Here is a 17,729-nt window from a genome sequence, read left to right as displayed (position 1 = left end):
ATACTTGTATCAGTCTCAAAACTTTTGGCCATGGCTGTATACAAAGTATTGCCTAAAAGACATAATGGAAATTCTAACTTTACTGTTCTCAGCCATAATTCACGTATCGTTTATTTATTTTATCATCACTAGGTCGCACAAAGAGCGCCAATCTATGTAAATGTTGACTGTCTAAAGGTAAAGGTGTTGAAAGTTACCTTGTAACATAAACTGCTGATAAAACAGTAATCTATTGATCATAATCAGTGACTTCGGGGCGTGGGACAGAGTTTCATAGAAACATGGCATTGTGCCATGAGCAACATCTGAATGATTGTCTTAGGAAACATAACTGTCCTGTCATAATGGGAACTTCCTTGTATGTTGACTTTTCCATGTTCTATTGCTCACTTATTGCTTCAATAAAAATATTTCCAAAAATTTTTTCAAATTATAGCTAGAATCTGATTGGTTGATCTGGGAAACACACCCACTTATCCTCTTTAGAAGGTTTGATAATATACTGAAGAGCTGAGCACACACAAAACAACGGCACAACATATCGTTACACTGTCTTTACACGCTGGGTACCACGCATGAGATAACTTCACTATGTAGGCCGTAGACGTCGTGCCCGACCGCCAGATATGCCGGTCAGCCGCATCGCCCGATTGGACTGCATGTACAATAGGTCAGGTGATGCGGCTGACGACCCCACGGCAGTGCGCACTACACGATGTAGTACATACACACTGGACGATTTTAACGATTTGTCGTTCTGATGCGTCGGAATCGGCCAAATCGTTAATAAAATCGTCTAGTGAGTAGGGGCCTTAAAGGAGGTGCTACCACGCATGAGATAACTTCACTATGTAGGCCGTAGACGTCATGCCCAAAACATAAGTCTGTAAATAAGATCTTTACATTTTAACAGGACGGGTTGCACATTTCGCAGGGCCTTGCAACGCAATGTGCGCGCAGTGTTGTTATTCCACTTTATTCCCCTGTCCGCGCATAGAGCTTTTGCAGATGAGGTATGTAGTGAAGTCTTGTCGGGGCAGGCAGCATAAAAATCACACGCTAGCTGGATTAAGCTTGTGTCAACACAGCAAAGCACACAAACCAAAACACTTCACCAAGCACCGGGCTGTTTTCACAAAGAATGACAATTATTGTCAACGGGACCCGCTGCGATTTGGAAAAAATACGTCCTATTCACATTCCGAGCAAACACAATAAACCTGTCTATACCATAGAAACATCCTGAGCCGCGGCCTGATGCTGTGTATGCGCTGCTGGAATGCATGGGAGGTGTAAGGGATTCTGGGCCTGATACAGAGATAGTCACAATGTCAGGTGCAGTGGAGAGGGGGGGGGGAATTTGCCACTGGGTATGCGTCACAGCTGCACTGCGCATGTGTGGCGGTTGATTAGCGATGGCAGATGCAGTGAGAATTTATCCCAAGAAGCGACAGGTAGAAGGTAACGGGGGACGGCTGCAAAAACGTAGTCGTGTCGCCACCATTTTCTGGGTGTGTCCTAGTCAGCCATTGTGAATTCGCTCTCAGTTGGACTGGCTCCGGGATCGTAGCTGCCACGGACATTCTGAGACAAATAGGGTTGCTCAGAAGTTCAATGGGGCGACCGATGTTTCGTCTTTTGTACGAAAGCGGCGGATCTGAGATGCCGGAGGTGGGCTACTCTGCATACAAACAGCGGCTGAGTCATTAGCATATTTTTGCAAGTCCGCTGCGTCCAAAATCATGGTTCAGAGTCCACCTCTGAATAACAGGCGTGCCAGTGCGTATCAACGCCGTTACAGGAACGTGCATAAATTAGACGCAGCGTCGGCATACGCAGCCTGAGCTCTAGCTGCGTACAGGAAGTTTAGCAATTTCTGGGTAAGGTCTGACCTGCCTTAATTGTGTGTGAGGCTCCGATGGTACTCGATGATACCGATGTTTTCGCAGACTTGCAAGGTATTATGGATGTGAGTAAAGGGAAGTGGGCGTCTTTATGTTGTGCTGTGGCGGCATTGCGATCGCAGTTGATTGCATAATTTCGCAGCAGAACTGCGTATAGCACTTGCAGCCACGATCGAATCAGCGATCTTTGCTGAATCAGGCCCTAAGTACTTAGGATTAGTGTTTTGGCGCGGCTAAGTCGTAAAGTCTGTGGCGCGGTAAACGGCCATTTGGCGCAATTTGGGGATAGGTTTATATGGACACATCTGTACATTTTTCTATTTTTTTACAAAACCAAAGCCACATCTGTCAGAAAAATACAATACAGAATGGTATTTTGGTGGCCTAACAAATTTTTTTTAAAAAGTTATCCCAAAAAAGTGAAATTCGGTACAGTCGCACAATTCCTCCAGTCATGTAGCAGTTAAAGGATTTAGTATCAGGACTGTGCAGACTGTAACCAGTTTTCCATTAAAGAGCAGACCCTGCCAATGTTTATGCTTCTTGCTGGGAGCTGGTCTCCACCAGCTGTACCCGCAGCTATAACATTATTACACTCCATAATTCTATCTGCACAGAATGTCTGCTTCTTCTTACTTGGGGATCAAAAACATACAAGAGATTAAAAGTGGAATGAAATCACGGTGCTGATCTCCCCTAAGATTGCTTTTGGAAAACAATAAAAATCTTGGAGTGTTTTAAAATATCTCTTTTATGTTCTTCTATTTCATAATAGCAGATATTTTAATCCTATGCATGGAAAGGTCTATATTTTATGCCAATGGAAATTTACGACGAAATAACCCGCTGCTTTCCCCAATATCCTTTTCACTAGCTGCGTAATATGAAGAATGTTGGAGATATATTTGAGAAAGTGAGATAAACAAAGGGAAGCTTAATGAAATAAAAAAAATATATGGACTGGGATTGCATCGCGTCCCCCACTGTGGGGAGTACAGTACTTGCAGAAAAACATTTTGCAAGACACGAAAAACCCCCACCGGCCATTCCAACAAAGGGAAGTCTAACCAGGTCAGGTCATGTCCATCTCAATGACTGATTTTGTTGATTAGACCTGTGCCTGGGATCTGGCCAATAAGAGAACAGCCTGCTTATGCAGAGATCCAATAAAGAGGAATCTCTGCCATTTCATCCAATGAAATTGCGGGATTTCAGTCAAATAAAAATCCCAGGTTGGATTCAACCAATAACACACATTTCTTTCTGTGGCTCATGTTACTGTTTAAGTAGTACAGATAATCTCCAACCAAGTACATAGGACGTCTAACATTCTATGAGACACTCAGCCTGTGATGAATCACTTTGGATATGGACCCCTTGGATAATCGTCACTAGAGCGGATTCGTTAATTTCTTAATGCTTCTGCTGTTTTTGGAACATTTATACGTATTATGGGTGTACTTTGGCATGAATGTATAAATGAGTGAGTGAAAATTTGTCCCAAGTGGATTAGTATGATTTGTCCTAAGATGGCATAGAAGTGTCCAGGCAATGATGTATCTTCAATTTAATGAAAGCAACTGGAAAAAGTAGGTTTCTAGAGTACCAGTGGTTACCTCTATCCAGGCTTCAGTCTTGGGGTGGTGACAGGTCCCCTTTAGGAATACTGAAAATAACTGTGCTTGGACCAATTTTAACCATCTACAATAAATCATTTTCATAAAACATCCAATTTGGTTGCTCTCCAGGAAACTCAGATGGACTCCCTAACCTCTCCCTAATGGTGCCTAACCCCAACCTCTCCGTAGTGGTGCCTAACCCTTACCTCTCCCTAGTGGTGCCTAACCCTAACCTCTCCCTAGTGGTGCCTAACCCTAACCTCTCCCTAGTGGTGGCTAACCCTTACCTCTCCCTAGTGGTGCCTAACCCTAACCTCTCCCTAGTGATGCCTAACCCTAACCTCTCCCTAGTGGTGCCCGACCCTAGCCTCTTCCTAGTAGTGCCCGACCCTAACTCTCCCTTTCCCCAGCATAACCCTCCGGGGGGGTTTGTAAACCTACAACCACCCCCAGGCCACCAGACCCCCCCAACCCCTGGTGCTCCAACCTAAGACGCTCGGCTCACCGTGGTTCGGCATGCCGGGCATCGGGATTTCATTGTTGAGCTAATGATAGGCATCAGGATTTCAACACCTATCTTTAGTCCCATGTTGGGCTTTCAGTGTCAGTATCCTGACTACATCCCTGTACCATGTATATCTCGTTAAGCATTTGAGATGAGGTTTCGGGACATGGTAACATTGCATTCACAAACAATTTATCTGTGTTATTAAAATGTGTTGGAAAAGAGCACAAAAAAGGCTTTAAAAATGCTTCATCAATCTGCGTCTAAAGCACAAGGTTGTTTTCCTGCGTTTTACTTACTTGATGTATTTGTGAATGAGCCCTAATGTCTAGATACAATACATTCATGGATCCAGCATTAGTACAGATAAAAGAGGTTTCTGCCGGCTCCCTGTGTACACAAGTCTTGATTTTGTCATAAGAAATATGTAAACAGATTTGCAGACAGATGCCTGACTGACACACTGTTTGCACTAGCCACAGATATGTTTATCCAAGATTTTAAGGTGATTGGTAAATGGCAGTGAAAGAATAGTTTGAAATGTATCACTCCCGCCTGTCAGCTCCCACCTGGTGTATAAGTGTATGCTGTAACAGTATAACAGAAACATGTGCTACAGTATCGCCCTGGAGCTTAGCAATCCCCAATCTAACATTCCACGCCAGGGTCCTTCCAGATCTATATGGTAACTTTCTATATTACCACACATACAGCTGCGATCGCTCATAGTGGTGTTTCACTAAAAACAATGTATCAAAGGGACAGTACCACCCCCACATTAAGTCTAATTATTTTATTAGAGATTTCAAATTTTAATAATAATTTTAAAAACTTGCGGAATTCATTTATTTCATGCTGGCCAAACTTCAGGTAGCTATCCCGAGAGCAGACAGCATCACATCCGCTTCTATTGCGAATCTCGTCATGCCGCTGCAAAATGCAATGCTCCCAGGAGTTGTTCCCGAGTTCTCTCCCGCCAGGAACTGGAGGGGAGTCACAAAGTCAGCAGGGAATCAGTATGTAATACCGACAGACGGGAACACGCCTGGATCCCACTTGGTTGTCGGTATGCTAACCCTCCCCCTCTCCCTACCCTAACCCTCCCTGGTGCCTGAACCTAACCTCCCCCCTAGTGCCTAATCCTAACCTCCCAGCACCCTAACCCGCCCCCCCAGTGCCTAAACCTAACCCTCTCCATCTAGTGCCTAAACCTAACCCTCCCCCCTAGTGCCTAATCCTATCCTCCCTGCACCCTAACTCGCCCCCCCCAGTGCTTAAACCTAACCCTCCCCATCTAGTGCCTAAACCTAACCCTCCCCCTAGTGCCTAATCCTAACCTCCCTGCACCCTAACCCGCCCCCCCAGTGCCTAAACCTAACCTCCCCACACCCTAAACCTAACCCTCCCCCCCTAGTGCCTAAACCTAACCCTCCCCCCTAGTGCCTAATCCTAACCTCCCTGCACCTTAACCGGCCCCCACAGTGCCTAAACCTAACCTCCCCGCACCCTAAACCTAACCCTCCCCCTAGTGCCTATCCCTAACCCTCCCCCTAATGCCTAACCTCTAAACTTAACTCTCCCCCCCACCCCACTACTTACATTCGGATTCTGACCGGCGTCGCTATTGTGGAGCCGGTAAACTTAAGCGTCGGCATCCAGACTGCCGAGATGCTGAATGCATACCGTCAGCAGCTATGGTTTATTTTCAACATTTAGGCGCTGATGCAGAGTTAAGCGGTACCCGGATGGTTGGTCTACACTAAAAAGGTAGACAGTCAATAGGTAGATACCAGAAGGTCGACAGGGTAAAAGGTCAAAATTCAAATAGTCGACACAAAAAAGGGCAGAAGCATGTTGTTTTATTTTATGATTTTTAGGGTTAGCGTAAATTTTGTGATCAGGTTTAGGCTAACGTAAAAAAAAAAAAATCATGCGTCAACCTTTTTTATGTCAACCACTTGAATGTCGAACTTTCAACCCTGTCGACTGAAGCCACTGCCGACCAATTACCTGTCGACCTTTTGTCTATAGCATCTTAATGTGTAGACCATCAATCCACACCCGAGTTGAACGCACGCCTCTTTGTGCAGTGTATCGTATGTAAGCACATGTTAAGAAAATGAGCGCACACGCATAGGAAAATGTAATCACGCGCACTCTCATCCCATCTACAGTTAAGAGTAAAGAGGCGTGAAGTAGCCTCATCACATAGCTCAGTAAGGGCGTGTTCCCGAAAGTGCATCTTATTCAATCCAGCAGGTAAGCATATATAGGGCCTGATTCAGACCCGGACGCTATGCTGCGCTCGCTCGCATTGAGCGAGTTTTCGCAATCTGCGCATGCGTATGCGTCGCAATGTGCGTGCGCGAACCAGTCATTGCGATGGGAAAGTGCTCGCCCGTAGCCTGCAGTTGGGCTGCTATTTTGAGTGACAGAATGAGTCGTTTGTGGGTGGTAACAGGGGAAGGTGCTTGTAAACGGGAGTGTGGGTGTGCGAACGCAGGCTTCAGAACGCAGTTTAATGGGTGTGCATAATTAGCAAAGTAGCGTCATTACACACGTGACTGGGTTGTATTTTAGCCAGAACTGCTCGCAATGTTGTGGTGGGAAAAGGCTACCACAAGCGCTGCGAGCAGCTCCGATGGCTCTCGATGTTTCCGATTAATCCTACAACTGCCGGAGATGACGTGTGTTGCGAGTGGCAAAGGGGCGTCTTTATACTGGTGCGGGCGCTCACTATTGCTTAGTGGGCGGCTTTAGGTGACGCAGTGCGAGCACATGATTTAAATAGCCGGACCCTTTTAGCCAGCAAGCGGACGCAAGTAGCGTCCAGGTCTGAATCAGGCCCATAGACTGTTAGGAGCTGTGTCTTCGGCACCTAGTATAGAGCAGGTGCAAGTATATGGTGATGGCGCATATGATATCCACGCCGAGGTAGGTGCGTCGCAGCATACGTACAACTACATATGTGCAAATATGCTCAATTTCTTTAGAACAAAGGACCTGTTTCAGATGTGGACGTTAATGCATTAGCAGCTGCAATTTTCTACGCAGCAGCTGTGCGAATATACCCTAATGCTGTAGCTCCTGTCTGTGTACGGGATTGCAGATGTAAGCCTGAAAACGGTCACAATAGGCCCCTGTTTTTTTGCCGCCACTCCCCACAAAACGGCCTCTGTCAATCACTTTTGAATTCAATTGCCGCAGGTGCACATAGCTGCCAAGACACGCGCGCAGTCGGTCAATAATCGCTATACTGCGTAAACATCGTCATTTGAATCAGGACCAAAGTACGCCCCAACTCTACATTGGGAGTATATAGAGTACAGGACGCTGTGAAGTCTGCAGGAGTGGGGCTGGGTGGTCCGAAAACACATCTGGACCTGATCACAATGATTAAGTCACATGACATATTTATGACTAATTCTATTCTGCTCTATTACATAGGGCGGAATTTCATTGCTGGCGTTGTGCTCCTGAGAATTGTCGCAATGCCTGGCTGCGCACATATCGGCCAGGGAATACATACGAATTACCGATAGCGGCAGGCCGACACGGCTGGAAATCCCGATCGTCCTCAGGTAAGTATGAACTAACCTCCCTAACCCTCCTTACGGGTACCTAACCCTAACCTTCCCCCCAGTACCTAACCCTAATCCCCCTCTAAGTGCCTAAACCTAACCCCCCCTTCCCAGCCGCCTAAACCTAAGTCCCCCGGGGGGGTGCCTAACCCCAAGTCCCCCCCGGGAGCCCTAAACCTAACCCTCTCCCCCTGCGGCTGTCCGCAGCGGTGCCCGGCATCACTTTGATCGGGATGCTGGGTGCCGGTCTCCCGGCGTCGGTAAAATGACAGGCGTCTAGAATTAGACGCCTGTCATTTAACCCTCGCCGGGATAAAGCAGTCGGGAAGCCGGCTGTCGGGCTTATGTCTGCCGGCTTCCCGATAGCATACCATCGGCCAGTTATGGTACCGCCAGGCTATGTGGCTGTATGCGATGTACCGTTACAAAATGGCATATCGTGTCCATCACATGGAATTGAATCCCCCCCCCCTAAGGGGCCCATTTATCAAAGGGAATTTGAGGTAAAACACTTGTTTTCGGGGGTTTACCTCAAATACTAAGTATCCCCCAGATGTATGAAGGAGGGACCGCAGCAGGTATCTCTGACTTTTCGGTGTGTAAAGGAGGACAGCTCCTGATGTCTATGTGAGTGAGCATGGGGCATGTCAGGCCAACAGATTTCAGGCTTTTGTGAGAAAAATGTCAAATATGTGAAGCGTAATTTCATATGTAACATAAGGAAAATGACTCTTGATTTACTGCTCCGGCACAGCCGTCACAATCCGTCACTGTCAGGAGAATAGCGGCTGACATTACGGATCAGGTTCCGGGGCGCGCTGAACAAACCTGAGAGCTATGTATTCTTCTCCATACTTCCTGCCATGCAATGTTATGAATGTGCACACAGCGTCGATTTGACAGAAACATCCGTCTTACTCTAGTTCAGCTTTCCCCGAGACAAACATGCTGTACGGAAACTCTTCTCATATTCATTTACAGTGTACCTGTGTCCTGAGGGCAGTGGCGGCCATTTTGTGGAATTAATTAATATTCTTGGGAAAGCAGATTATACATTCACTAAGAACTAGAGGCATCGCTCAGCAGTATCTCTAGTTACTAGTGTATTGAGAAGTTAATTCGCTGGGCCTCCACTTTATATCAGGAAACTAAACAGTAGATATTTTACATTCAGAGATGTGTCCTCCTACACCTAGTCTTAATACGCCATGAGGAGAGTGTGCAGCGTATAGCATAACGGAACTATAGAGGGAAAAAAGCTGCGGCCACTGCAGGGTAACACTTTGTATACAGAGTCAGACTCAATAGCACACAGATGTTAGTGTTCCTGCTATGCTGGTTTGGTGGGGATACTATATCCCCAGACCCTCCGTGCCTTGCCCAATCCGCTGGATAGCGGGAACACCAGATGTACCAATGTCGCATATCAAATTATTCAGCACAGTCTCGTGAAGCGGTATGGTTGCATCGCGACTGAGAGGCACTTTTTGGGTGAAAGAGATGCTCGGCACTAGCCGAGTTGCATGGGACCTGGCGCTCCAAGAAGTGCTGTTGGGCACGACTGCAGTAATAGTGTATGAGGACACATCTGTAAAGTGTTTCCCCTTAAGAAGGCTTCAAGTTATTGGCTTACACGTCCATAGACTACATATACTCATGTGCCAGGAAAACAGAGACACATGTGTAATTAGGCATAGGACCGCCTTTCGATCGGATTACAGTAGCAACACGACAGGGTATGGACTCCACAGTACTGTGTCTATAGTGTACACCCCATGCCTCCTGAATAATGGTCCACAATTCCCTAATATATGGGGGAACCCTGGCATTGATGGCACATTGAACTGCATCCCTCATGTGTTCTATTGGGCTCAAATCCAACTCTTGATGCCAAACTCAGGGGAATGCTCCTGTAGCCATAATCTGGTGGCTATGGACCAGTGCGGTGCGCATTCTTGTGCTGAAAGAGCTCACTACCATCTGAGTGAATGCATGTCATGATCAAATCATCCACAAGGATGGTTAATTAGCGTCCACTGGTCAGTGATGTCTGCAGGCGTATCACCAAACAACATAACTGAGCTAACACCACCCTGGACTATCCTTTGTTGGCATGAGGGGATCTATTGTCTCAAGGGGTTTTCTCCACATGTGTTATCATCCAAAACAGTTGGAACCTTGACTCGTTGGACCAGGCTACACATTTCCGGTCATCTTGCATCCAAAGGTGGTTTTCAAAAATTCAGGCAATGTGCAGAGCCTTGTGCACTGAGGTCAGCCAGGGCCATCTTAATGTATCAGCACACTGGGCAGCTGCTCAAAGCCCCACAAATCTAGGGGCCTTCAAGCAGGGGCGGGCTGGCCGTGGAGTGTGCGGCCACTCGCTCCGTGCATAGGGCAGCCGGCTGAGGGTGAAAGGCGCTCACCGGCCTCTCTGATTGTGAATTACACATAATCAGAGCGGCCAAACAGCATTCTCTACCAGTCTCCCAGCCTGAAGTCACAGAGCTGGATTTAAGGGGTGGGGGCACAGGGAACGCGATCCCCCAGGGTCTCCTCTCTCAGGGAGCCTCCATACATTAATCACAGCTGCAGCGAAGAGCAGGAACTGCACTGCAAGCTGGAGAAGAGGGATGCGGAATCTGTAATCCTCACTTTACATCATGTTTTTCATGTTTAAACATTGATTTTTTTTTGAAAGTAGCAATAAATCTAAAGTTTAAATTTTATTGACTGTTTACATTTGCATTTGCATGAATGGGTGGGTAGGGGCCCCAGTGTATTACTTTGCCCTTGGCTTACAATGCTGATAAGACAGCCCAGGGGTCCACAAAGGGACCCGAGTGGGCAGTCGGCTTCTGCACCACTAAGAAGAAAGGGAATGCTGCACTGTTTGAAAGCGGATGTTACTTGTGTGGCCCAGTATTAAATTTGTCTGTTATCTGCGGCAATGTCGCATGCAAGTCGGATGCTTCAATGCGTGCCAGACAATGCTGTCCACAATCGTTCACAGCGGTGACGCACGCTGGAAGTCTCCCCGATGTTGTGTAGCCACGCTACACCCTTGAAGCTGTTGCACGTGAAAATACAAACTTTGTGTTGATCTTGGAGATGGAGTGGCCCATATTTCTAGCATCTACTATGAATCCTTGTTCGCTTAAATCATGATACGCTGTCATCTTTATTGTGAATTATACGGATTGCAGAAATAGCTGCCTAAACATAGTGCTTGCAGGAACATACTAATTAATGCGGGGGTGGCATATACTGGGAATGGGTTCTGCTGTATCAGCTACACAAGTGTTGCACAGCAAATGAATCAGTGCATCCACAAAGCGGTTTGTTGCATTCGATTGCGACTAAGACGCATTTTCAGGTGAAAAGGACGCAAAAAAAAAAAAACAGCTTGGCACAAGCCAAATCGCATGGACCTGGCAGATTACTTGCGTCAGACGTCTCATTGAGGCCTGCTGCATGAGGAAATATCTGTATACTGTATATTGCTGTGGGATACAGTTACAGATACGTCCACATACATCTTACTTCCTTGCGCGTTACTTCTAGCCGCGCCATGCCGTGGTGTGACTCAGTAGTGCTGAGCGTGTTTTAGTGCTACTTTTTTTCCTTCAAATGCATCTTATTCACAATGGGAATAGGACGCACAAGCAGCTTCTGCTGATTAAAATGATATGCGGCATGCCTATACTCTGTGTGCAACTGCGGGGGTATCTGCATGCGGAATGTTGCGTTTCAGTGTCACAGCAGCTGTATCTGCATGCGGAATGCTACGTTACAGTGTCACAGCGGCTGACGTAGCATTTCGCCTGAAGATACAGCCGCAGTTGCACACAGAATATAGGCATGCCGCATATCATTTTAATCAGCAGAAGCGACTTGTGCATCCTATTCATGTTGCGAATAAGACGTAATTTGAAGGTAAAAAGACACACAAAAATACGCTCAACGCTACTGAGTTGCACGGCACCCACGTGCTATGTTTAACGCGACACGGAAGTTAGATGTATGTGGACACATCTGTATATGCTTTTCACCTGTGCTGACTACTAGCAGGAAGTATGGGGTTATATTATTTATCATCTCTGCCTCTCCCATCATATTTTCTAACGTTTGAGAACCTGCCCCTGCCCTGAAAAATACCATACAGTTCCCTTACCACCAGATCACTAGATATTGTATGGTGGGAAGATTACTCAATAAGATAAACAGGAGGGTACTGAGAGGAAATGAAAGATTTCAGGAAATACAAAAATAAACAATCCCTTCTGAATGGTGGATGCTACAAGCATGCTCGCTAATAACTACGCAAAAGCTGGGTACAACAATATTTTTATATATTAAAACATATAGAGGGGTATGCAATATGAAACGTAAACTTCGCTGTCGAAGTTTACGTTTCATATCGGAGCTTTTACCTGGGATAAAGTATCGGGCGCGCGCCCGCTTATCCCCGTATTCAATATGAAACCTACGAAAACGGGAGCCTGCGAAGTGGGATTTGCATTAAATTACGAAATTTTCCTTAAAAAAAATTGAAGGACCCCCCTAAAGCTGTAAAAACATGGGGGATCACTATGGGTACCCCCCCGTTTTAGCCTGCAAATGAAAATCGGGGATTTAAATAGCCGCAGCAGGTGTTTTTTTCCCGACATTGAAGAAGTGATGCAGAAGAGCACTTAGGTTATTTTTTTTGTTTTTTTAAGTGGTCCCATCAAATTTGGGGTACATGAAAATGGGTACTAGCATATTTTTAAGTCCCTAAAGTAAGTTTTTAAAAATTCTGCAACTATGCACCTGTCGCTAATAGCCTATGCTAGAATACACCTGCCGCATACTTACAGAATAGCCCTGAACCTATTTCCCTATTTTTAAACACTTTTTTCCCATTTTTTTTTCTCACCCCAATTTTTAAATTAATTTTTTGGGGTGTCCCTATTTTTATTTTACATTTTTTTTGACACACTTCTTTTTAAAATGTCATTCCCAGGGGTGCAGGATATTTTTTTTAAGCCTGCACCCCTAAACCCCAATTTTGCACTTTTTTAACCACCTATTCAGTGGTCTTTGAAATTGAATACAGTGTAAAACTAAAACCTGCGATAATGACGTCATGACGTGCGATATTAACGCAAAAACTGAGTTTTCGCTCCATATTGAATTCCCCTAAAAGTAGCTTTATAAAGCAAAATATTACCCAGAGCTGTACACTGATGATAAACGATAATCGTTCCAGTGCTGAAACTGACATAAAAATCGCGATCGTATGATTTGAATTATTGAACATATTTGATCATCCCGACCGTCCTTCAGCCGATTCCATGCAGTAAGAATCATTCAGCGTATTGTAGGCACAGCTATCAGGCCATCGCATAAGTCCCTCTACCATTTTGGATTCTCTATACTGTTGTAAATCTATGGCTGGCTTTAGTGTAATATATCAAAGGATCACATCTAGAATTAGCGTGCATAATCCCAGGTTACCCCGGCCACATTCAGCCTGGGAACTCATTCTATCCCTCCAGAGGGATAGGCTATAAAAAAAATGAACAGAAATTTGTTGGGATTGTCAACATAATCAAAAAGGTTTGACCTTGGTACAGTCAGACGATGGTGGTGCGCGGGTAGGCCGTGATACGCGCCCACAGCACGCCACGGTTGTTAAGTGATCAAGGATCCTCGCGATTTATTTATGTTGTAACATTGGAGGATTTATGTCTAATAAAAGACTTGAGAGACGGGTGGCAGGTATTTCAGGAGAAATAGAGTCTTTTGTTTTTAATTCTTATAGATTAAAAGTGACTTAATTTGCAAATAGACCATGGACATTACATGACGGCAGACACAATGAGATGCTGGAGAAATTAGATTTTCCCAGGTACTGAAAAAAGCTGCTCATACACGGTGTGATAGGCACCTTGCGCTGCGACGGACGATCCGACGGGCGACATATCGGGTGGTCCCCACACACGGAGCGATTCTCTGCCCGACATGCCGTCACCCCCTCCTCTCCCCCCCCGCATAGCGCTGCATGGCATCGTACATCGCATCCCCAGATCAACTGAACATGCAGAAAGATCTGGAAGTGCAATGTACGATCCCACGGGAGCGCGCACTGGCCGATATCACGCCCATACACGGTACGATATAGCAGAGATATCGTACCAATCCGTCGGATCGGCTGCTTTTTTTAAAGTTAACAGCCTAATGGGGCATGTTTAAGATTAGCTGTTCTTGTTATTTCTCATATATTGGAGAAAAAGTTAGGTGTGGGGGGGAGGGTTGTTCTGCTAAAGTCAAACCGGCCCTCAGGTGTTAAACTGTTGTACATCCGGATTTAGGGCCTGATTCAGAGGCGCTCGCAAAAAGCAAGCGCTCGTTCTGAATCAGGGCTGTTTTTTTTAGTTGCGGCCTCCTGGCCGCTCGCATAGCTGTGGGTGACCACTCACAGCTATTGCGAGCAGCCCGGATGATGGCAACGACGAGACCCTTGTGGTAGGGTCTCTAATAGAGCCGGAAGCTCTCTCACTGACATCACTGTTGATGTCAGTGGGGCCGCCCACAAACGGCAGGCGTTCGCTTGGGAACGCCTCCGTTTGTGAAGCCACCTCCGGCCACGCCTACAAAACGGGGCGAGCTGTCGATCAACATCGACAGCCGCCCCTTTTGTAGTGAGCCACGGAGCGAGTGCTTTTTGGGCTCGCGCGTCCGCACTGGGCCACCATCAACCCGCTTGCGAGCGGGTCTGAATCAGGCCCTTAGAACAATAGAGGCATTAACCAGTTCAGTTTGGGCAGGGTGTATATCTCCCAATGCTGTAGTTAGCCATCAATAGTACTGTATGTATACCTGCCGTGTCCTACTGTACTACAAACGCTTTACAGAACAATAAACCAAAATGATGCATAGTTCTGGGAAAAAAATACTACATTTGTTTGAAATTAAAAAAAAATAAATCGTATATGTAGCTTCACAGTAAAACACAAGACATCTATGACTGGATCTATTAACGCAGTATGAAACAGACAGTAGGCGGCCGTCACCTGTAACATGTCACCAGACACCGTTTGGTGCACCGAAGGCTCCAGATGGAAACATACAAATCCTATAGATTAGTGAGGGTGCGCTCAGGAGTCTGTTTAAAATCCGAAATCATAACCTGAGCACAAAGAAGCAACTGTGGAAACCCAGAGGATACGACCATACAGCCCAGCACCCATGTCTCACACAGTGGCTGTGTTCTGCACCTCTCGTCCACCTTTCCTCACACTACGTAATAATATTAGGCTTTTAAAAATGTGTTTTAGCTGCTAACATCACATATAATCCAATGGCGGAGTGCTAGAGAATGCGCCTGGCTTTTGAAAATGATGACAAAGGATTGAGCGCAAAATGAAATAATATCACTTAAATTTGCAGAACACACAGATATTAACAGTACAGCATATCCAGCCTAGGTCATGCGCACACAGTGACGGAAGCCATTTTGTGGCTTGAACCAATGTCCACCTTAGTATTACCACTGAGGCATGAGGCACTAAGCACACTTGCCTCCTCTCCCAGAATGTCATTGTGTTCCCCAGGGGGAGTAACTTACCCTCGAGGTAAATGGGCGAGGATATGAGTAAAAATGTTTTTCACGCTGCATTGCGTCTTTAGGCCCCCGCCTCTCTGCATGATGGTACGGGAATATCAGCATTTTGCAGGAGGAGCCATGATGACGCAAATTGTGTCACTGCGCCTCCTGGACCTCCCACTCCGAGAACGGAAATAGCAAAAAGTAGGTAAAGGTGCACTAAGGGGTCTATGGGCCTGATTCAGAGCCGGACGCTATTTGCGCTCGCTCGTCCAGAAAAAGGGGCTGGCTATTTAAATTAACCGTTCGCTCTTTGCGGTCTGTTCACGCCTCTATGTCTGAACGAGCGAACGAAACAAGCGAACGTAATTTTGAAAAAAACGCCCCCTGGCCGCTCGCATCATACGTCATGTCCGCTATTTATTAGATTAATCGAGTACATTGGACGGCGTATGAACTGCTCGCTATTCTTGTGGTTGGTTTTTCCTACCACAATCATGCGAGCAGTTCTAACTATAAAACAACCAAGTGACGTGGTCAATGACGCTGCTTTGTTAATTATGCACACCCTTAAAATGCCCGTTTTGACCTTTTGGCACGCCTGCGTTCGGATCTCCACTCCCCGTTTTCAAGCACCTTCCCCTGTTACCACCCACAAATGCCTCATTCTGTCACTCAAAATAGCAGGCATTGGCTATTTAGCGAGCACACGATTTTCGGCCGCACTGACTGGTTCGCGCAAGCGTATTAAAATCCGTACGCATGCGCAGTTGTGCGAACATCGGTCGGAACGAATGAGCGGCCGCTTACGTGCGGCTCTGAATCAGAGTTATTTGCGCCATATGGCGCAACTTAGATGCTCCACCACAGGTAGAGATTCCTTGGCTTTCAGACCTTTTCCTAAATTTAGAATCTTACTCGCATTGCAGTCACATCCAAACCCCCTTATAGTGTGCTAGGCAGTTAGGATCAGTGATTTTCTGTCGCAGAGGAATTGGTATAGTGTCGCAGATTAATTTCAATGGAGCGGCTCAATAGTATCAGACCTCCGTCCTTTGCCTTCTTGCTGCATGAATCGCCAGTGTCCAGGGTACCCGTGCATTGTAATTTTGTTTGATTAGCGATGTCACTAAGTGTCATAATCTCTGATAAAAATCTGTGATCAGATGCATGGCGCGGTTTAAGTTGGGTACACACTAGAGCGATGAGTACCAGGGACAATATGGTGGCCAACATGCCGAATATGCATTACATCAGAACGATGTATCGAAGGCCAGAACGATCCCTCGTTTCGTCCTTCGTTTCCTTGCCCCGACGCCGCTTTTAATATCGTCCGGTTGGCCGTGCAGCACATCTGTCTGGAAGATATCACTAACGACCGCGGGAGCGCGCAGATTTGCTGTACGCTCCAGTGTGTACCCAGCTTTAGTCACAAGGTCCATCGGGCTTGATTCAGACCCGCTCGCTAGATGCGTTCGCAGGCAGCCAGCATATGCAAATTCAGCAAACCCACTGCAAGGCAGGCAATCACACGCCAAGGCATTAGCACGCCCACTATGTCTTGGCGTGTGCGATCGCGGTGTGTATTTAGACGCCCACCAGCCTGTCTTAAGACGCCCACATATGCACATCATCTCCAGGAAGTATGTAACCATCGGTAACATCGAGTACCATCGGAAGCGAACGCAGCACTCCTGGTTGACCATATCCTACTGCAAGCACTGCGAGTGCTTCAGTGTGAAATTCTGCCATGTGAGGTGTACTATGACGCTCCGTCTTAATTATGCACGCCTCTGAAACGGCGCTGAGACGCTCAGGCACGCCTGCGATTGCACCATCACTCCCCCGTTTTCATCGACCAACCCGTCACTACTCACAAACGGCACTTGTCCTGTCACTCATTCTGCCGGGCTGTCTATGCGCTGAGAGCGAACACTTCCCGATTGCCTGGACTAGTTCTCGAAGGCGCACTACGATGCGTGCGCATGCGCACAATGCAAACATCGGCAGTCTGCGTGCCAATGCTTCCTAGCGAGTGGGTCTGAATCGGGCCCATAGTGCGCTAAAAAGGGCTATTTGGCGCAATTTAAGTATAGGTGTATGTGGACACAGCTGTATCTTAGATGTAAGCAGGTACTTTAGGGCTTGGCTACATTCTATCAATGAACCGGAAAAGTTCCTAGTGAAGCGATAGGTTACATTCTAAACGATGTTGGATCAGCCCTTAAAATAGCTGCATCCACTGACTGAGATCAGGTGACATGTGCCCGTGAGTAACGTCACCTGTACAAACTCTGCGTAATGTATGAATGAATCCTCCCTACAAATTTATAGGGGAAAAAGTGTATTATATAACAGTAAAGTTTTTGGACGTGGCACGGTTCAAGAAAAACTCTGCGCTGACATCTCCAGCCTTTGTTTGGAGATCAATAGCAGAAACCAAATCAGTGAGGCTCAGTAGCTTTCCCTGCATCTGACCTGTAATATCAGCCGTATTATGTCAGAGTACAGAGTGGGTGCATGTAATAC

At 46.4% G+C, this 17,729-nt stretch overlaps 1 protein-coding gene across 1 annotated transcript in view; it reads right to left on the bottom strand.

The window, feature by feature from the left end:
- Positions 1-17,729, bottom strand: part of TMEM135 (transmembrane protein 135) — a 340,734-nt gene that overhangs the window by 52,414 nt on the left and 270,591 nt on the right. The window lies entirely within an intron of this gene.

The sequence above is a fragment of the Taudactylus pleione genome, unplaced genomic scaffold, assembly GCF_031769625.1.
Source record: "Taudactylus pleione unplaced genomic scaffold, aTauple2 ptg000478l, whole genome shotgun sequence".
Classification (NCBI taxonomy): Eukaryota; Metazoa; Chordata; class Amphibia; order Anura; family Myobatrachidae; genus Taudactylus; species Taudactylus pleione.
Note: the sequence above shows the minus strand (reverse complement) of the source record. Positions and strands in the feature narration are given on the sequence as shown.